The sequence below is a fragment of the Scyliorhinus torazame genome, chromosome 7 (genome assembly GCF_047496885.1).
Source record: "Scyliorhinus torazame isolate Kashiwa2021f chromosome 7, sScyTor2.1, whole genome shotgun sequence".
NCBI classification, from domain to species: domain Eukaryota; kingdom Metazoa; phylum Chordata; class Chondrichthyes; order Carcharhiniformes; family Scyliorhinidae; genus Scyliorhinus; species Scyliorhinus torazame.
This window is the reverse complement of record NC_092713.1, coordinates 198,333,985-198,355,959: the sequence shown is the minus strand read 5'-3', so window position 1 is coordinate 198,355,959 and position 21,975 is coordinate 198,333,985. Positions and strand designations below refer to the sequence as shown.

General features: G+C 49.5%; 1 protein-coding gene and 1 non-coding gene across 3 annotated transcripts in view; both read left to right on the top strand.

Moving 5' to 3' along the window:
- Positions 1-21,975, top strand: part of LOC140426776 (janus kinase and microtubule-interacting protein 2-like) — a 388,630-nt gene that overhangs the window by 122,206 nt on the left and 244,449 nt on the right. The window lies entirely within an intron of this gene.
- trnas-uga (transfer RNA serine (anticodon UGA)) lies at positions 6,814-6,895 on the top strand. Its single transcript has one exon. It is a non-coding gene; the product is annotated as a tRNA-Ser (tRNA).

The following is a 21,975-nucleotide window of genomic DNA, read 5'->3' as shown; positions in this document are numbered from 1 at the left end:
CTGGAAACAGGGACGGGTTCCATTGTCTCTTGGAGAATCGCCATGCAGCAATTCAGCCAGGAACTGGCTTTACATCCTGAGCTACCTTTGGCTCGTATGTCCATTTGAAAAAACTTTACAGGTCTTCTTTAAAGTCCAATATTCCCGTTTATAATTCTGTTTGGGGGGGGGGGAGGGGGTGCGGTCCATCATTGTTTCAATTATTTCATTCCTGCCTTCAAAACTGTTTAGAAGCTAAATGGCAGGTAAAATGTACAGAACAATTGCCTTATTGCACCATGTATCAAACATTCAGAACCTACATTATATTTACCATATCACAATTACAATGTTAGGTTTTAATGTTAGATTTGTTCCTGAAACTTAACATTACTGGCGATTCCTTCAAACAGGCCAACTATACCCTATGTAGCTGAGTATGCCTTTAGCTATCAAATATATGGGTAAATGAACTGAGATCGAATACTAAACATCTAACTGGAATTATTATGTGCCTTGTTAATTTTTTGTCTTCACTGGGCAAGAGAATATTCACTCTATTAGACAAAAGCTCAAGCTATAAACCATGAGACACATTCATTTAACATTGAGAGATTAATGAACAGTACTCAGTGAAAACAGAAGCTGGTGGTAATTGCAAACTGCATTACCCTCCTCAATGTCACAAACAATACCTACTCCTGCACTACTGCTCAATGTTAAAGTGATCCGTGAAACTTGGGTTCCTTTAATTATATGGCCTATCCATCTTTTATCGTTATTAATCCCAGGGTGACGGACTCTGGTTGCAAAACAGTTAAAGCACAGTTTCATGTTTCACTGACAATTATCTGGACAAAAGCACTGAAATTGTATTTCTCTAGAATACATTTACGTGGTAGGCTAGTCGCAAGATGTCTGCATTTGAATTATATGGCTTGATCTTTCCCTGAGAAACTCATTAATCTGTTTCAACCAATTGAGCTATCTGTGATTGCTAGAAGTTAACACTTAGCTAGAGAGTTGGCAGGGGGTCTGTTGGGAAGAATAGTGCACTGACTCTGCAGTTAACAGACATTAACATATTAATATCTATGAAATGTTCCACGGTCTGTTTGGCCACCATGTAAATTCTCTGCAGCTGCTAGAATGGCTAACAATAATTAATTTTAAATCTATGGGGGGTTTGACCAGCAAGAAAGAATCGCAAAAAATAATTTTCAACAGCCATTTTTGGCGCAACAATATTACTCCCTAATGTTTAATTTAATATTTTGTTATTTTTTATTCCCTGGAGAAGTAAATTGGGTAATTTTCTCAATTTCTCATTCCTTCAATATCATTTTAATTGAATGTATCTCTGTTGTCGTCTCCAGCTCTACAACCCTCTGAGCTCTCTGGAATCCTTGAGTTCTGGCCTCCTGCGTATTTCTGCTTCCATTTTCTTCCCGTGGTGGTCTTATACCTTCAGTTGTCTAGCCCTGGAGCTTTGAAAATCCCTTCCTAAACTTTTCCATTTCTCTACCGCACTTTCTTGCTTTAAGAAGCACTTTCAATATAACCATTTTGACTAAGCTTTAGGTCACCTGTCTAATATTTCCATATTTTGGCTCAGTTTTGTCTGATAACACTCCTGTGAAGACCCTTGCGATGTTTTACTTTAAAGGCCAAGTAACTGGAAGCTATTGCTCCCATGACTGTGACTGTGGTATCTTAATATTTTTTTAAAATTTAGAGTACCCAATTATTTCGTTCCAATTCAGGGCAATTTAGCGTGGCCAATCCACCTACCCTGCACATTTTTGGGTTGTGGGGGTGAGACCCATGCAGCCACAGGGAGAATGTGCAAACTCCACACGGACAGTGACTCGGGGCCGGGGTCAAAACCAGATCCTCGGCGCCGTGAGGCAGCAGTGCTACTGTGGTATCTTATATATTTCCCTACTAGTTGCTTTTAGGATGCAGTGAATTTAGGTACAAATGGCAAGGCTTCAATCTTTGAGTAAAACGTAAAAAGGGTGTAGTTAATTTGAACAAGCAGTTATTATTCAATAAGTTAATGGAGATGCACTTGTCTGGGGAATGGGTTAAGACAGCTTCATTTAACCTCTGCATCAGATCAAGGCAAAGTGGGAGGAAGAGTTGGGAGAGGGTATGGGGGAGGGGTTCTGGTGTGAGGTGCTCCGGAGGGTGAACGCCTCCACCTCGTGTGCGAGGTTGGGGCTGATGCAGCTGAAGGTGGTGTATAGAGCGCACCATACAAGGGTAAGGATGAGCTGGCTCTTTGAGGGGGTAGAAGATGCATGTGAACTTTGTGGGGGAGGCCACGCAAACCACATTCATATGTTTTGGTCCTGTCCAATGCTGGAGAATTACTGGAAGGAGGTATTTAGTGTAATCTCTAAAGTGGTGCACGTAAAACTGGACCCGGGCCCTCGGGAGGCCACATTCGGGGTGTCGGACCAGCCGGGGTTGGAAACAGGCGCGGAGGCAGATGTCGTAGCCTTCGCCTAGTTGATCGCCCGAAGGCGGATCCTGTTAGGTGGAGATCAACCTCTCCACCCAGTGATCTGGCATGGCGAGGGGACCTGCTGGAATTCGTAATGCTTGAAAAGGTCAAATTTGAATTGATGGAAGGATGGAGGGGTTCTACAATTCATGGGCATTATTCATTGTGCACTTTCGAGAATTGGATCACATCGAACATTTGGGGGGTTGGGGGCTGGGAGGGTTGGGGGGAGGGGCACTATATGTGTTAATGGTGACTATGGGTGATTCCTGATTCCTTTTTGTCATTTGCTTATGTTAACATGTGGGCCTATGTCTGGGGTTTGGTGGGAGCATGGGGTCATTGTTATTGATATGGGGATTGACATTGCATTCGTTACTGATTATTGTTTATTGTTGGGTGTAAATTTGGGAGCACATGTGAAAAAGGAGAATAAAAAATATTTTTCAAAAAACCTCTGCATCAGAACTCAAATCCTGTACAAACCATTTGGGGAATGGTAGTAGGGTGCTTCCTGAAATAAGTTGGTACATCATTACCCGACTTCTCACTGTGTGTAGGTGCCACAGTGCAAACCTTTTCACACACAATTGCCATTGAACTGATAATCTTATCTTCGAGATCCCAGATGGCTGGTGTGGGAAGAGGAAAACATTACGGGCGGGATTCTCCCGCAACTGGCTGGATGGCCCGACGCCGGCACCAAGAGCGGCGCGAACCACTCCGGCATTGGGCCGACCGGAAGGTGCGGAATCCTCCGCACTTCTGGAGGCTTGGCTGGCGTCGGAGGGGTTGGCGCCGCCCCAACCGGTGCCGAAGGGCCGGCGCGAGTTGGCGCATGTGCAGAACCGCCATCGTGTTTCCTGCGCAAGCGCAGGGGGATTCATCTCCGCGCAGGCCATGGCGGAGCCCTACAAAGGCCGGTGCAGAAGGAAAGAGTGCCCCCACGGCACAGGCTCGCCCGCAGATCGGTGGGCCCCAATCATGACCAGGCCGGATCCCCCTGCACCCCTCTGAGGACTCACCTAGCCGGCCTACAAGCCAGGTGATTGGCCATGTCCATTTCACGCCGGCGAGACTGGTCAGGAAACGACGGCCCCTTGGCCCATTGGGGCCCGGAGAATTGCCGGGGAGGGCCTCTGCCAAAAGCCCCCGACCGGCGCGGCGTAAACCCCGCACCCGCCCTAAAACCGGCGCCGGAGAATACAGCAGTCGGAGCGGCGGGGCAGGATTTGCGCCGCCCCCCCCCCCCCCCCCCCCCCCCCCCCCGCAGATTCTCCGACCCGGCATGGGGTCGGAGAATCCCACCCAGGATGTTTGTCTTTGAATTTGGGGTTTATGCCCAATTTATTCATTTTTACCTGACCTGTACTTGACTTGTGATTACTTCAGAGAGAATTTCTACCTGTATCTGACAGCTCCCCCCAATTTCAGACAGTATTAAGATTCAGCTTTACGTATCAGGGCTGGTGGCTTTGCGGCTTGGGAACAAGTTGCAATGCGACGGCAAGCTCCCCAATGCCTGCAAGTAAGGCTTCTTCAGTTCCCCACACCTCCCCCATTTCTCACCATCCAGATTTCCATGATCATCTGTGATGACTGAACACACCTCCCTCCTTAACGAATCCCCAGTGATCTCATATTTGAGGGAGGGGACACCGCTCCTGTCTGAAGACCAGATACGAGACTCAGCGGGAGAGGGCAAATGCAAGGAGCAGCTATGTTTTTGAGCTGGGAGGTTCAACTGAGCTGTGAGCTAGCGATTGTTACCGGCGATGCTCTGGGACTGGCTGCTCCAAGGTCAGGATTGCCAATGGGTCAACACCAATTGTCTCTGTCTCTGTCTCTGTTTCTGCCTCTCTCTCTCCCTCATCCCTCACAATCAAAATCAGAATGGAGCCAGTGGAGCTGGCAACCTTATTGATTTCAGTGCTGGAGGGGGGCAGACTCCAGCAGCAATGTGCAGTGGCACTCAGGAGAGACCCGCCAGTTCAAAAGCAGAGGACTGTAAGCTAGAAAAAGGGACCGGAAGCCATACCAGCCATGCAGGGGGCATGATTGTACCAAAGACTCCCTAGGGTTTTGTAGCGCACAAAGACTCCGAGAGACGAATAGAGTGAAGTCGATGAGGCTTTATTAAGCGTGTCTGTTCCCCCGCAGCTCGGTAGTAGACTGGCCTGCGGGGGAGGACTCCGGCTTCTTATACTCCGCCTTCAGGGCGGAGCTAGAGGTCAACGGCCAACCAGGACCCGGGATCTGTCAGCCAATGACATTAGGGCTTCCAGTCCCACATGACCCCTAATACATACTACCACAGGTTTAAATCTGGGTTACAGGGGGATAGGGTGAAGGCGTGGGCCTTTCCAAGGGCCGGTGCAGACTCGGGCTGAATGGCCTCCTTCTACACTGTAAGTTCTATGATTCTATCCTTCGTGGAGCCAACTGATGCCATGTGCCAGTTGACAAAGGAAACTGTGCTGCTCCTGGCTGATTTGGCACCACATGGCGGCAGAAGACACCTGTTCTCTGTGGCAGCCTGAACCTCTTTGCTGCGGAGTCCTTCCAGGACTCCAGGAGAGGCCTCTGTGGAATCTTTCAGGCATCCACCCATGAGGGCATTCGTGATTTCATGGATGCACTGTATGTGAGGGCTGGTGAATACATTCTTTTTGACAGTGACCAGACCAGACAGATGAGAGGTCAGCAGGGTTTGGGCAAATAGCAGCTCTGCCACAGGTGCAGGGGGCAACAGATTACACCCATGTGTCTCTCCGTGTCCCATGGCACCAAGAAATTCCCTTCATAAACACAAAGGGGTTCCACTCCCTAAATGTCCAGCTACGGTGTGACCACATGAATGTGTGTGCCCTTTTCCCAGGGAGCGTACATGACAACTTTATTCTTGAGCATTCCCAAACCCCTGAACTCTTCCGGGGACACTCTTTGCTACGGGGATGGCTCCTTGGGGACAAAGATTATCCCCTCAGGTCATGGGTGCTGATGACAGTGTAGAGGCCACAGATTGCAACGAAGGTCAGATACAATGAAGCGCACATGCCACTCGCTCAGTCATCAAGTGGTGCATCTGACTGTTAAAGATGTGTTTTAGCAGCCTTGACCTGGCCGGAATTGCCCTGCACTGCAGCCCCCAGAGGGTCTTCCACATTGTAGTTGTTTGTTGCACCCTCCAGAACCTTGCTGTGCATCAGGGTGAAGAGCTTCCAAAGGATGAACTTGAGGAGTGGCATGTGTCCCGGATGAGGAGAATGTGCGGAGGAAAAGTCTGCAGAAGAAGCCGAGGATGGCGACCAGGTGAGTGTGTGCATGGGTGGGTGGGCGAGAGATGCCCTCATTGCCTCTGGGTTCATGGAGGATGAGTAGTTTGGCAACTAACTGGGTGGCCCCTCCAGTAGGTCACCATCCCACTGCAACCAGGGGATGAAAGTGGCTGTACACTCATAATTCAGGGAGCTGGGGATGGCAAGCCCTAGAGTGTTGCTGCCCAGTCAACACAGGAGGTGATGGTGACGTGCTTCTCCTCAGAGGTACTGCTAATGTCTGACTCCTATCTTTCTGATGCCAGCATACTGAGTGACGTTGAGTGCATAATCGACATGGATTCTTTTCTATGACCTGGTATTCGCATGGATGCAAAGATTGTAGTGGAGGCACAGTTCTCAATGCAGCGCAGCGTTAGCATCATCCCACCTTCTCCTCTATTTCAGCATCCAGCCCGGGCCACCAGAAATAGCTTCTGGCCATCTCTTTCATTCTAACCACACCGGGATGGCCCTCGTGCAGCTGTTCCAGGATTTTACTTCGTAGGCACGTCAGAAGTATTACTCTAATGCCCAACAGCAATATTCCATTTTGTACTGTTAGCTCAAGATGCCTGATAAGATCGGGAAAGATAGGGTTTAAGGTCTGGATTCTTTCTGGGCTCTTGTGTTAGATTGCCTTTTTGAATCATGTCCAACACCTTCCCCATCACTGGATCTGTTCAGATACATTTTCACAACTGAGATGATGTTACTGGAACATTTGCCACATGAGACAGATAGAATATGTCTTGAAGTGTTTGTCAGATTCGTGCTTATTTTTTTTGGTCTTGTTGATCTTACAGCAGGAATCTAGACAAAGCGTCCGAGTTCGTGTGCTATTCAGGCCTATGGGGCGGGATTCTCCGTTGGCTGGCGCCGAAATTGTGAAACGCGATTGGGCGGAGAATAGGTTTCAATTCTGAAATCGTGGTGGGCGCCAATTTGACGCCAAATCGCAATTCTCCGTCACCTCGACAGCACGTAGACACTGTTTGCATATCATAAGCTGCGATGGCCGAGTGGTTAAGGCGTTGGACTTGAAATGGAATGGGGTTTCCCCACGTAAGTTCGAATCCTACTCGCAGCGAAGTATTTACTCAGCATTAGTAAAGGCCAAGTTGAAACATGATGTTATATCAATTTGCTAGGGCAGCACGGTAGCACAAGTGGATAGCACTGTGGCTTCACAGCACCAGGTTCGATTCCCCGCTGGGTCACTGTCTGTGCGGATCTGCACGTTCTCCCCGTGTCTGCGTGGGTTTCCTCCGGGTGCTCTGGTTTCCTCCCACAGTCCAAAGACATGCACGTTAGGTGGATTGGCCATGATAAATTGCCCTTAGTGACCCAAAAAGGTTTCTGGTGGTTATTGGGTTACGGGGATAGTGTGGAAGTGAGGGCTTTAGTGGGTAGGTGCAGACTCGATGGGCCGAATGGCCTCCTTCTGCACTGTATGTTCTATGTGCGGGCCTGGCCTGGTATTCTCTAGAGTCGCCACAATGCTCTGCCTCCAATGGGCCAAGTTCCCGACGGCACGGTTCACTTGTGCTTTTACAAATCGTGAAACCGGCATCGTGGCTGCTGAGGGAGAGAGAGGGGGTACGGAAAATGTCCAACATCACCAGAGTTTGCTGACAGTTGTGCCACTGGCTGGGGGGGTGGGGGGGGTGTTCTGCCAAATCCGGGAGTAGCGGGATGTAGTCAGGAGGTGGGCTGTGAGGTCGGCGTGGACTGACACGGAACACCATTGCAGCCTGCAAGGCAGCCATGCAGCTGCCAACGCCGCTGACAGCTCACTGTGACCTTAGGGCCACAGGTCTTATGGGTTTCCCCCCAGGCCATGCCCCTCGGTGACCGCTGGCCCCAGCTGACCCATCAGCTGTATGGGCGCGCTCCAGCATAACCAGTGCCATCTTGTTAGCCACTCCCCTAGGTGCCTTCTCGCCCTATCCAGTCCATCAGCCCCAGAACCCCCAGAGGATGCCCGCTTAGGGCATCAAAGGCCACGTTACGTGATGGGCCGCTGGCTGCCTCCACCGCTGATGTGCATCCTGGGGACACACCTAGATGTAGTGACAGAGCAAGGAAGGTTAAGCGCGTCCAAAAGTGCTGAGGGCACTGGGGGAGGGGGGAAGGGGGTATAGGTAGGGGGTAAGTAGGGCTGAGGTGGTGGGGAGAGTGGGGCAGCACCATCGGGAGAGTGGGGCACTGTTGGACACTTGTCAAGCATTAAAAATCCTTTGGCACAACCAGTATGACGCCTCTGTCACTTTCGTCCGCAATGGGGCCGCCTTCCGAACCCTTGGCCCATCTCACCAGGCATGCCCCCCACTGAGCACACCACGTGCAGGTGAGATGGGTGTGAACGAGCACTCTGCACACATGCAGGGGTCAGACTATGGCATAGATTGAGGAGCACCAGCGTTCAGCTCTCTGCGGGTTATCATCACTCCATTGCTGCCCTCGACAGTGACCCAATGACAGTGCTGACACAGTCACAGTGCCCAGGATTAATGTACCACAGACCCTGGGAGGATGGGGGGGTGGTTAACGATGACGGACCAGGCACGTCCTATGTGAACCGGCGAGGAGAGGGCCTTCCCGGCTTACCGGACCCTCACCGCTGCTGCCTGTCTTGCAACTTTCTGCTGGTCCTCCGATTCCTCCCCGGGATTGGCTTCCAACCCCTGCTGATCCGGCGCCTTCTCAACATCCTCGTCCTCCTCCTCGGAGGTGGCCACATGTTCCTCATCACCCACCTTCAGCACCTCCTGCTGTGCCAGGTTGTGGAGGACACAGCAGACCACCACAAAGTGGGTAACCCTCCAGGGGGGGTATACTGCAGGGCACCACCAGGGTGGTCAAGGCATCAGAAATGCATCTTGAGCAGTCAGATGAAGCGCTCAATGGCAGCCCGGGCGGTGACATAAGCCTTGTTGTATCGGGTCTCCGGCCTCTGTCCTGGTGTCATCAGCCAGGTCCTCAGCAGGTAACTCTTATCCCCCAAGAGCCAACCGGCCATCCTGGGTGGTCTTCGAAACGTTCGGGGATGTTTGACTGCCCCAGGATGTAATAGTCATGCATGCTCCGTGGGAAGCGTGCACACACGTGCATGACCTGCACGTTGTGGTCACATACAAGCTTTATGTTCAGGGTGTGGAACCCTTTCCAGTTGATGTAGGGCACTCCCAGTTGGCCTGGTGCGTGCAAGGCAATCTGTGTGCAGTCTATCAGCACCTGGACCTGGGGCATCCAGGTGATGGCGGAGAGTCCTGCTGGTGGCCATCGTGTTGGGCTTGGTCCATTTCAAAGTTGGTATAGTTTTCTGCCCAGGCAATGAAGGCATCCATGAACTGTCGGATGCACCTGTGGGCTGTGGCCTGAGAGATTCCACACAGGTCCTCGCTCGAACCCCGGAAGGATCCTGAGATGTAAAGGTTTAGGGCTGCGGTGACCTTGATGGCCACCGAGAGCGGGTTCCTTCTTCTCCACGTGATGCCAAGTTCATTAGGACATGGCACTATCTCCTTGTTGAGGTGGAGCCTCCTGTGGCACATGCTGTCCATCATCTGCTTGAAGGACCAACAACGCTTGTACACCCTGGGCCTTGGTGGGCTTCCCCATCTGGGTCTCACTCTGGCCGGATGGGCTACCGCTCCGAGCCTCTGTAGATGCTGCTACTGCCGCCGTCTCCAGCATCTGGCTGTCCGGCCTACCAGCAGCATCACTAGCACTTGTTTGTGGGTCCAAAATACCTTCCATACCATTCAATTTCTGTAAGCGAGTGGGAGAGGGTGTTAGAGTGACAAACAGGTTGGGCTCCCATTCTGAGACCCGCCATTCCCCATTCATCTCCCCAAGCCCCTTCCCCATGCCCAGAACGACCTGTCCAAGTACTTAATGCCGGCACGCCCCATCCCCCCAACACACAGGACCCCAGACCCTGTACCCTGACACTGCACATAACGATACCATTCCCTGGGTGTACGGATGTTGGCTGCTGTGTGTGTAATGTTGCCTCCCGCAGTGGTCAGGCACATGATCCAGGCTTCACGGTCTGATTGGGAAGCTAGACAATGACTCCCACATGCTACATGGCCCACCCACCCACGGGAATCCACTTGGGTTCTGAGAAGTGTCCACTTAACCATGATAGCCAATTCAACAATTGCCTTCAGCCACATAGCCAGAGGTCTCCGCAGTCAGTGGGGGTTATGGGTGGTCGTGGGGCAGATGGGAAAGGACAAGGGTTGCCCTTGGAATGGATACACATGATCCAGAGATTGGCATGGAGGAGCCGTGTGCGTTTGCCCCCCCAGTGGACCACCCCCAGCCCCCACAACTCCTACTCTATCCCAAACTGGCCGAGCCGAGAGTTCCCCTGGTTGCCCCCTTTCTCCACACCCCCCCCCACCCCGAGCACAGAGGCAGCAAGCCTAGTGCCCCTGGGCTCATTGCCTGTGAGCGAAGATAGCTACTCATCTCTTCGGCTCCCCGCAGAAGCTCTTCTGCCAGGTTCACATTTTTAAAAAGGAGTACTAATCGCCGCCAGCGTGAGCACTTGCTGGGGAGGCGCTGGATCACGGGAGGCCGTTGGAAGTGAATGGCTCCCATTTATTGTATGGAAATAGGGCTATCGTGGTGATTATTGGTTTCTCGCCACTCTATGGTGGGATTCCAATTTTGCCTATGGGAGTGGGTCGTTTGCAGCGCAAACATTTGGTGCCTGGTGCGGCTCTCGTTTGTGCCGTCTCCCGCTATACACCGGCCTCATTGTGCTCTCACTCAAGCGAAACGAGGCCAGAGAACCGCACCCTTTGTGGTGTTTAATGCTACATCTTTCTCATACAAACTGCTGGTGGTGGTTCTCTTTATCTTCAGCTACCAACTGAGAGTAGCTCCATAGTGCTGTGATCCAGACAGCTCTGTAACTGTTCCTCAGCTAGCCCTCCCAGTCCTAACATATGGAAGGGGACTCCATCACTGGAGTTCTTCCCACTTGATCCAGATAACCCAACAAATCAGTTCTCTAATGGGCCAGATTGATCCAGTTGGTCAAGCTGTAAGAAGCTAACCGTTAAACTCCAGCATCCTAGGCGGGATTCTCCACTCCCGCGCCGAAGTGCCCACGCCGTCGTGAACGCTGTTGAGGTTCCCGACGGCGCGAAACGGCCCCTATCCCGACCGATTCAGGGCCTGATAATGGGCTAGGAGCGGGGCCGCGTCATTCACACGCGCCAGGCCTTGTCGCCACGTAAAGGCGGCACCGCATACATGACGCGGCCGGCGCCGCATACCTGCCGTCACCCACGCATGCGTGGGTTGTCCGGCGCCAACCCCTGCATGCGTGGTTGCCATCCTCTCCGAGTCCGCCCCGCAAGAAGATGTCAGGCGGATCTTGCGGGGCTGCGGAACAAAGGAGGTCCTCCTTCAGAGAGGACGGCCCGACGATCAGTGGTCACCGATCGCGAGCCAGACACCATTTGAGGCCCCCCCCCGGTGCGGGATCCCCCTTCCCCCCCCCCCCCCCCCCCCCCTGCAGGCCGCACCCCCAGCATTCCCATGCTGTTCACGCCGGCAGCGACCAGGTGTGGACGGCGCCGGGGGGAACCCACCGTTTTGGCCTGGCCGCTCGGCCCATCCGGGCCTGAGAATAGCAGGGGTGCCGGAGAATCGCCATTTTGGGTGTCTCGGGCGATTCTCCGGCCTGCGCCGTGGGGAACTCGGCGGGGCCGTTCTAGCCGCTTGGGAGAATCGCGGGAGGGCGTCGGACTGGCGTCGCGGGAAAATTCGGTGACCCAGGCGATTCTCCCAACCGGCGCGGGAGTGGAGAATCCCGCCCCCTATGCTTGGGCTCTTATCAACCTGTGCCTGCCTGGACTAAACCTACAGGGTGCGTATGCATTTTCAACCCATGAGATTTCTCAGCAGCTTGCTTTGGGTAAGGTGATGAGTTCTGGCACCAAAAGAAAAATAAATTTGCAATGTGTGTCTCTGCTCTTATATCTCTGATTTTCCAAGTATGTCTCTCCTAATATCGGAGCATTTTAATATTTGATTGAATAAAAATGCATTCTCTTTTGCTGAACTTGGGATTTGAGAAGCTGAAATGAATGTTACCAAGTTAGTAATAGCAGTTGATCTTATCGAATAATCAAATTGGGCATCTCTGCTAATATCTGTCAGGATTAGACTCTAACTTATTGCCAATAAGGTGCAGGCCATTGCCTGGCTTCTAGTTCACAGCAGTTCTGATAATGATCTCTAAATCTTTCAGCAACACAAAAACGCCCTGTCGGATGGACAGAAGTCACTCCATGACACTATCGCCTTTGGGCATTCTTAACTATACTTAAATCTCTGGCAACCAATCAAGCAAATAAGTTAGATTTAGTATGGCTGCCCACTGACTGCTGAAGGAGATTCACATTACCGTACAGCAGCAATGTGATACAGCGATGTTCTGCATCATGTTTTATGTTCTCCATTGTGGAGTTTCTGTGCACTGCTTCCTACTGATGTGTCTGCCCACATGCCTTTTGCTTTCTCACTTGCTTTTGGACAGATATAAGGAGACATTTCTTCACACAAAAGAGTGGTGAGCCTGTAGTTGATGCTAAAACTTTGAATATATTCAAGAGGTGGCTAGATATAGCACTTGCGAAGAATGGGATCAAAGGCCATGAGGAGAAAGCAGGATTGGGCTATTCAATTGGATGATCAGCCATGATCGTGATGAATAGCAGAGCAGGCTCGAAGGGCCAAAAGGCCTCCTCAAGCTCCTGTCTTCTATGCATCTATGTATCTAAATGTAAACTGTACATATCATCCCAGCTAATAATTGAATGGATAAAAGGACCGTTTGCTGCAGTACACAACCACACAGATTAGAATGCGTTGCAAATGCAATAATTGGTGACCACAAGTTAGCTAACTAACAACAACGGTCTTATTAAGAATTTCAAGCCATACGCAGAGCACCTGAAACTATGTTTCATTCTCAGCACTAGGATCACAACTGGTTGCAAAAGCCCGCGTTCTGCACCGAGATCTCTGCACTCATTGTCCATTGGTCGATCTGGTCACATGATGTTTGCGATGCACGCCACCTTAAAGGGGATAGCGACTACAGATTGCCTCAGCTTTGATCCTCCACGCAGAGCTGATTGATCTCGATCATGGCCTCAATCGAAGTGCAGCCATTGGCCTCGGCAGCCCTCAGAAAGGTGGGGCTTTGGAGAAAGAATTTGCACAGCGTTCCTGCTCCTTGTTACTGCAGTCACCCCAAACGCTGTGTGGCCCATATCGATGAGGCTCGATCAAACAATGTTGAGATGCATTCCACTTGTCTGCCGGTCTCGTCACACTTGTTGGGCTTACAGTACGAGTTACCATGCTGTTTAGAAGCCCTCCCCTCATGTAAAAACCGTAAAGCAAGTAAGGGAGGGAGAAAGAAAATTTGAAGAAAACCATGCTGCACAGGTACACATGGTCTGCTACTCCCCAAGGTATTGCTCACAGATAACGTTTGACATTACTTCAATTGACTTACCGAAACTGAAAGACAGAACATCATGTACAAATTTGGCAGGCTATTTAGAGTATGTGCTGGGAGCTAACATTTCAAATGCAGATGTTTTGGATGTATAACATTTCCCCAAACTGACGGCTTCATTATGAGCAGCCATTTTTGGAAACTTGCACACAGTATATTTATGGTAGACACCAAGGTTGTATTACATGTATTACGGCACTGCCCGTATAGTAGAGGTACATGGGTAAATCCCTGCCTGCTGGCTCCGCCCAGTAGGCGGCGTATAAATGTGTGTGCTCGCCGGTGCTGCAGCCATTCTGTTTCCAGCTACAGGAGGCACAACATCTTTGCTCAATAAAACCTCGATTGTTCCACTACTCTCGTCTTTGTGGTAATTGATACTGCATCAATATTCCCATCACCCCTTCCCAAACCAAGTTTCGGAGAGCATCATGAAGGGGCAACAAAATAACCAAGCAGTTTTCAAATTCCTTAGTTGTCAAAAATGTCAACAAAAATTTGGAATTTGCAAGATTCTAATGTTAGTGCATTTTGATGTTTCATTTATTTATTTATTTTAAAATTTAAATTATCCAATTAAGGGGCACTTTAGTAAGGCTAATCCACCTACCCTGCACATCTTTGGGGGTGAAACCCATGCAGACACTGGGAGAATGTGCAAACTATAAACCCAGGGTTGGGATTGAACCCGGGTCCTCAGCGCCGTGAGGCAGCAGTGCTAATCACTGTGCTGCTTGTGATGTTCCATTTATGGAATCACCTCTCCTGTAGTTTTAATGGAAGCTGTTAATTTCCCCCACTGCATCCCCTTACCTTGGATTTGTCAAATGTCAGATTTGCATATAATAATAATAATCTTTATTGTCACAAGTAGGCTTACATTAACACTACAATGAAGTTACTGTGAAAATCCCCTAGTCGCCACACTCCGGCGTCTGTTCGGGTACACTGAGGGGGAATTCAGAATGTCCAATTCACCTAACAAGCACGTCTTTCGGGACTTGTGGGAGGACATCAGAGCACCCGGAGCAAACCAACGCAGACACGGGGAGAACGTACAGACTCCGCACAGACAATACCACAAGCCGAGAATCGAACCCGGGTCCCTGGCGCTGTGAAGCAACATGCTAAACACTGTGCCACCATGTTGCCCCATATTTAAGTGAGCAGTTAACTTTACTTGAATATGTCTGCGCCGGAGTCTCCCAAGACCCGGGATCGAACGCCCATGCCTGGGGGACATTGCTGTTATGGCGTTTAGGTTTTTCACAAATGGTGGTACTCTAGCACCCTGATGCCAGCTGGACACCTTGGACTGCCAGCATGGCACCTTGACAGTTCCACCTGAGCTCCCTGGCAATGCCACCTTGGCACTGTGGCACTGCCAGGGTGCCCAGGTCGCACTGCAAGGGTGCCAATCTGACAGTGCAAGGTGCCCAGGGGTGTCAAGTTGCCTGTGTCGGGGATCAGGCCTAGAAATGCCCTGTCCTTATGAGTTGGGGTGAGGGGGGCCTTCGGACCCCCTAGTTAGGGTGCTGGGGGAGGGAGGGGTTTGGAGGCCGTGGCAGGGAGTCGAGAGTTGATCTTGTCAGTGCAGGAAGTGAGGAAAGTGGTAAGAGGTAAGTAAGTGCAGCCTTGGCGGGGCATTCCCCGCAGAGGCCCCCCCAAAAAACATTATTAGTGGAACAGTTCACCTGAAAATCAATGATGATCTCACTTTTACAACATCTTAATCACTGCTGTGGCAGTCATGGTGCCTGTATGAATCTTAACCCAGGTTTTAATAGCATTACTGCAAAAATATAAAATATGACAATTTCTTATATTCATCACACTACAAATCTGATTCGGAATCAGATTCAGTACTCCTGTAACACAACTACATTTGTGAAGGCTCTTAAGGGTCCTAGGTGAAGAAACAAGGCTTATGGGTCAAGATACAAAGGGTCAAAAGAGAAACTGAAGTTAATCATGATGCAATGATTAAATGAGGACAAGCTTGCATGCTGCTATTGTGCGCATGCGCGGCCACGGACCCAGCAATTCTCCGGCCGTATCCACAGCTTTACGCTGCATGCCTGCTAGCCCCCCACCAAACAAAGGATCGGTGCAGCTTTTCAGCCACTTTTTCGGGAGTAAAACGCCTCTGTTCCCACACCGACGTCAGCACTTAGTCTTCAAATCGGAGAATCCAGCCCTATTAATTTAAGTGCAGTCTATGAGCCTCCTTGTACCTTTACATTTATTTCCAATAGCTGGACTGTAATGCTTATTGGTTCTTTTCTGCTGTTGTTTTGCACACATCTAACCCCAAACCTTGGCTGACAATCCGTAACTTGCATGATGAGATCGGTTTACATACACCCTGCAATACCAGAACCAAGCTGTTTAGAGACTCAGCATTTTTATGAGTGTCTGCGAAAGCTGTTAGCAATTAAATAGGTATTTTGAATCAATTTGTGATTCTTTGATGCACTAGCAATTAAAATGGAGGCAACAGAGGGCTGTCCTCATATCATAGCTATCACAAGTACATCTGCTGGCATGCCAATAACATTTCAAAATGAAGTGACAAATGTCATCAATCTTCGGCCATGCTGCTGTGGATTCCTGCTTGGGGAAGGAAGAAAAGGATTTAATTTGCTATCCGTTTCATCGCAAAAAGGAACCAGTTTCCGACAGCCATAAAGGGATTAGCACTCCCGGTCTGCCTTTACACACTGGATCATCCACAGAGGTGAGATGAAGGGGAAACACAAGACGTTCCTTTATAAAGGGAGACTGCAGCAATGCAGCATGAAAGCATACAGTTCAAACACACACAAAAAAGGTTGCAGCTCTTGATTTAACTTAGTTACTATATCCTTAGCCTATATTAATACCTCGCGCTCAATAATTACACCTTAATATTTTTCCATTGCTCACTGCAATTTAAAAAATTGCGTTAACTGTTTGTGGTAAAGTGTTTCAGTGAGCAGCCAATGGTCGATTTTCCCAGTTAATACTACATTTCAGAACTGTAGGATTGAAGCACCTATTACGTTTCACTTGGTCGGAAATCGCAGAACGTCAATACGTTGATGGCAGCTATTTGTGGACCTTCTTATTCCCTTGTTCTGCATGAACAGGAAGGCACAGAACAAAGGCCAAAATGCTGGTCACAAATATTTTAAACAACAGTGCAATTTTACATCACGTGTTTCTCCAGCGAAGCTGTTTAATATAATATAGTCTGAAGCAAAGATAACTCAACTGATGACTGAATATGTAAGGCTACGTTTTAGATTATTTGCCTGCATATTTTTTTCCAACTTGGATCTGAGGAGGTTCAAAAACACAACCATACTTCAGGAACAAATCCCCCTTTTCTTAAATTGCTTCCCTGTGCTCCTGAGTGTAGTGGCTGTTTACTTGGCAAGCGTTCGGGTATGAAATCTAAGATGGCAAATTAGCATATTTACAGATGGGGAAGTACTGAGACAGCAACACCTGCACTTCTCAAGGTGGTATACCTGCCAAACGAAAAGATGAGAGTTTACATCATCTTGTTTCATTTCCAGCTAATTTTCTAAAGAGACACATTTTTTTGATACGGGTAAGCTGTGCTCCTGATAATTCTCATGTGTTGGGCGACTGTGCTGTACGGCATTAATGCTGTGCATCACGTGCCAATAAAATTTACTGAAATGGCTGTCAGTGTGGTATCAGAACTCTATGCCGTGGAGTGATTTGAAGCTTATTTATTTTGTTTGTCCAATGGTTTAGCGGGCAGAGATGCCACATGATTTAGTAGTAAGCCACAGGGACCATAGGTCGCAAGATGCATTGTCGATCTGTGCTGAGTTAGCTGACCTCAGCTAAATTAGCAGTTGAAACACCACAATTGGATTTTGACTCTCCTGAACGAGTGAGCAGGGAGAAAAAAAACCCTACGATTTGCAATCCTGATTGCTCTCCACTGACCCCCATTGAAACATGCTTGTGTGTGAACATGAGACAGGAAAACGGGCAGAATAGGTGAGATGTCCTGCTCAGATATGGCCTACTCATAAGAGTCTAGGCTCGCACATAAAGACCAGTCATCTTGGGACAGGATTCCAGGGCGCTGCCAGTGTTTTTGGAACCATACCTCAGTAAGAGACTGGGGTGAGGGGTGAACTCACAAATATTAAACTATTAACTAAATGTCCCGTCATAAGACAGCTGATTGGCACTGGCAACCATTGTGCGGTTTTGCTTTCACTTCCTCAGTTTCTGTGTGTGTGTGTATATAGTTTTCTCTTGTCTTAGCGCGCTGCCGAAAGTTTAATTACTTCTGGTCCTCTGGTTGCTCATCAGCTGTAGCTATATTTAGCTTCCAACTAGTTTGGAGAAATCCCTGCACAACAGATCAACCATCGTGCCCATCAATCAAGGGATTACGTTGAGTAATTCGCGTACATAGGCCGCTTTATACTTAATTGCTTGAGTTAATCCATTGAGTGACAGGCAGAAACATTTGATCTACTTTATAAGGTCCTTGATGGAAGCTGGCATTGCAATTGGATCTTTTGTCAGCGCCTTACGTGGTTCCTGTAATTCAAGAGTTTGATACATCATGTCCTGGCCTGCCATCCAAGTACTATATTATGTTGTTTCCATATAGGTTTAACCATATGCGGTAAGGGGAGGGGAAATCACTTCACTGCCTGCCTTCATGAGAAATGTGGCATGAATAGAATTATTTATAGAGACAAATTCATTTACAAAATATCCTATAAGATATGAAACTGGGCATACGGTTAATTTTATGTGGAAATTGAGAATAGCAATTTGACCAGGAAGCTTTCATAAGTAACCTTGTGATAATGTAATTCATAGACTCAGTACAAGGAAGGTCATAATCAAATAGTAGCACATAGCTTAGCACATTCACACAAAATGTATTGGTGTGCAAGTTTAATGTGGGGCTGTATTTTACGTGTCCACACTGAGCATGTTTTTGACAGGGGCACATGAAACAGGGTAGATTCCCACCCTTCCACCTTCCTGTCAACTCCTGGTCTCAGCCCCATAATACTGGGAAATGGGTTGGTACCGAAATCAGCAACCCGCCCACCATGTTTAAATAAGTATTCAAGGGTCAATTAGGCTTGTTACCTGATAATATGCTGTCCAATGCCATACAATTTTTGGTGTAGGTAGTTGGGTGGGATAGAGAAGCTGTTTTTTTTATAACTTTTTTAAAAATGAGCTGGTAGGAATGGAGGTCCTCCCTTTATGGGTTGCCCTTTGCCATTCTGTAGATGGCTCCCTGTAGATGGAACCCCTCCCCCTGTTCCTAGTTGCCCGCATCAATAAAAAGCTACTCTCCCCCAACTCCCTGACTGACCCAAACCCTCCCTACACAAGACCTGGAGATCCATGGGAAGATCCCACCGGTGGGAATTGGTAGGAAAATACCATCTATTATTTCAGCGGTCCTAAGAGCACTTACTGAGTACGATAAAGAAAGTGAACAGTATCAGGAATGAATATGCTCAGTATCATTCTCTCAGACGTGTGACAGCCAGTATTGGCTCACTTACTGCCGGCAATCAGTATGTGTTGTACGGAAATAGGAGTATCCTTTCTTATCTTTGCAGTGTGTATTTGAATCAAATAATTCAGCAACAAGCTTATTTATTCTCAGACACTTATCCCCAATGAATACAATGTCACATGCACGCATGCATGCACCCCTACCCCCGCCTCTCCATGGATAATAATGGTGCACTAATACAGAGCACATTAATTCAGTCTCTGGCCTCGGTGTCTGGTTTCCCACATAGCAGGCGAGCAGTTTCTTGAAATGGTTTGATGTTGACAGTTGAAGTAAGGGGCGTCATTCTCCGCCGGCGGGAGTCTCCGTTCTGCCGGCACCGGGGGGTTTCCCGACGGCGTGGGGCTGCCCCACAATGGGAAACCCCATTGACCGGCCGGTGTTACGGAGACTCCCGCCGGCCGGTCGACGCAGAAATGTGGCGGGGCGGGTAGGAGAATGTCGCCCAAGGTTCTTGTAAATTGAAGGATTCACAGCAGGTTGTCAGGTTACTTGTAGTCATCTGTCTAAGAAATTGTTTGCAGTTTGTGATGAACGGTTACTGCTTTGTCATCATGTAAGGTGATGTCCCCTTTAAGACCGGGCTTGGAACCCTGGGGACTCCGCCTCTGGCTCCGCCCATCTGTGAGCCATATATAAGGGGCTGACTTGTGGGCTGTGCAGCAGTTAGCACATGTCTCGGCTCCAGCATAGTTCTTAGCCTATTAAAGCCTTCTTTACCGTTTACACTCTAAGCGTCGTTATTGAGGGTACCTCAATTTAATAGAGTAAACTAGATCAGGATGGACGTAGGCCTAAAACCAGAGAACCTCAATCTGGAAGCACGGACACCGGAGGCAAAGGAAATTTTTAAATACTGGCTGCGGTGCTTCGAGGCCTACCTGGACTCCGCAGAGATTCCCATCCTGGGGCCATGCAAGCTGAGCCTACTCCACGCCCGGGTGAGTCACAGAATCTCTGCCACGCTTGAAAAGGCTGCGACTTATGATGAGGCGATCGAGTTACTCCGCAAGTGGTTTGTCAAACCCATCAATGAGGTGCACGCCTGGCATCTGCTCTCTACCTGCCGACAGCGCTCGGGGCAATCTCTAGACGAATTCGTCGAGAAACTCACCGCGCTTGCTAGGGACTGTGACCATCAGGATGTGACAGGGGAAGTCCATATGAACCTGCACATCAGAGACGCTTTCGTGTCCGGCATCCGCTCGACCTCCATCCGGCAGCGGCTGCTCGAAAACGGGGCGAAAGACCTCCAGGACACGCTAACGCTCGCCTCCTCACTGGAGGTGGCCCGACATAACTTGGGTACGTGCCCCGCGGACTCTGCGAGTCCCCCCGGACTTCCTCAGACTCAGCCGTATTACAGGCCTGCGCCACGCGGCGACCCGCTCACCATGGGGGCACACCGTGCTACTTCTGCGGACAGGGCCAGCACCCACGCCCACGCTGCCCAACCCGCTCCGCGATCTGCAGTGACTGCGGGAAGAAGGGGCATTTTGCGAGGGTCTGCCTGGCCAGACCCTAGGGCCAGAAAAACAAAGAACAGCTGGCCCGAAAATCTGGCTCTCAGGCCCGCAGGCCTCGCAATGAGGCTGCGCACCGACCCGACATGCCGCCTTCTGACGCGCCATCAGCCTCGTGTGAATCATGGGAGCGGCCATCTTGTCGACGGCCATCTTCTCGACCCGCCACGTGCGACCGACGGCGGCGGCCATTTTACGAACCCATGTGCTCAGAACATGACTCTGGACCTCTGGATTACTAGTCCAGCAACAATATCACAATGCCACTGTCTCCCCTCCCTAATCTTGTCGTTGGCACACACTTTGGCTACTGAGCGTCGGTTGTGGAGGGAGTGAATGTTTGTAGAAGGGGTACCAATCAAGCGGGCTGCTTTGTCGTGGACAGTGTCAAGCTTTTTGAGTGTTGGAGTTGCACTCATCCAGGTGAGGGGAGAGTATTCCTTTACACTCCTGGCTTGTACCTTATAGATTGTAGAGAGGTTGTGGGAAGTCAGGGGGTGAGTTACTCGCTGCAGGATTTGTAGCCTCTGAACTGCTCTTTTAGCCACAATATGGCTGGTCCAATTTAGTTTCTTGCCAATGGTAACTCCTAGGATGTTGGTATTGGGGGAATTTAGTGATGGTAATGTCATTGAATGTAAAGGGGTGATGGTTAGATTCTCTGTAGTTTGAGATGGTCAATATCTGACACTTGTGTGGCTTGAATATTATTTGCCACTTGTCAGCCGAAGCCTGGATATTGTCCAGGTATTTTTGCATGAAGACATGGACTGCCTCAGTATCTGAGGAGTTGCAAATGGTGCTGAACCTTGTGTAATCGTCTGTGTATATGATACACAGATTGCCTGATGACTGATGGCTATGAAGGATCCTGGGGTAATAAGGGTGCCATCCTGAAATCATTAGGGGCAGTGGAGGTTAAACGGACTGAGAGATGAGAATCTTTGCGGCTGAAATAGCAGTCTTTGCAGGCGGTGATCTTCTCAGAATGTGAGATGTGAAAACCATCGGTTTACATAGACATAGAACATACAGTGCAGAAGGAGGCCATTCAGCCCATCAAGCCTGCACCGACCCACTTAAACCCTCACTTCCACCCTATCCCATAACCCAAAAACCCCTCCTAACCTTTTTTGGTCACTAAGGGAAATTTATCATGGCCAATCTGCACGTCTTTGGACTGTGGGAGGAAACCGGAGCACCCGGAGGAAACCCACGCAGACACGGGGAGAACATGCAGACATCGCACAGACAGTGACCCAGCGGGGAATTGAACCTGGGACCCTGGCGCTGTGAAGCCACAGTGCTAGCCACTTGTGCTACCGTGATGCCCGTGGTTGATTTGGGTATTTTAAAATCTGTCTTTAATTAGACCTTGCGGCTGCAGGAACCTTTACTTGTACAGGCCTCCACCAGATTGACTCTCAGTCTCACTGAGATAGTATTAGAATTTTCTGAGAGTTTACAGCAGGTTCACTGTCCACTTTCAGCTGCTTGCCTGGTCTTTGTGC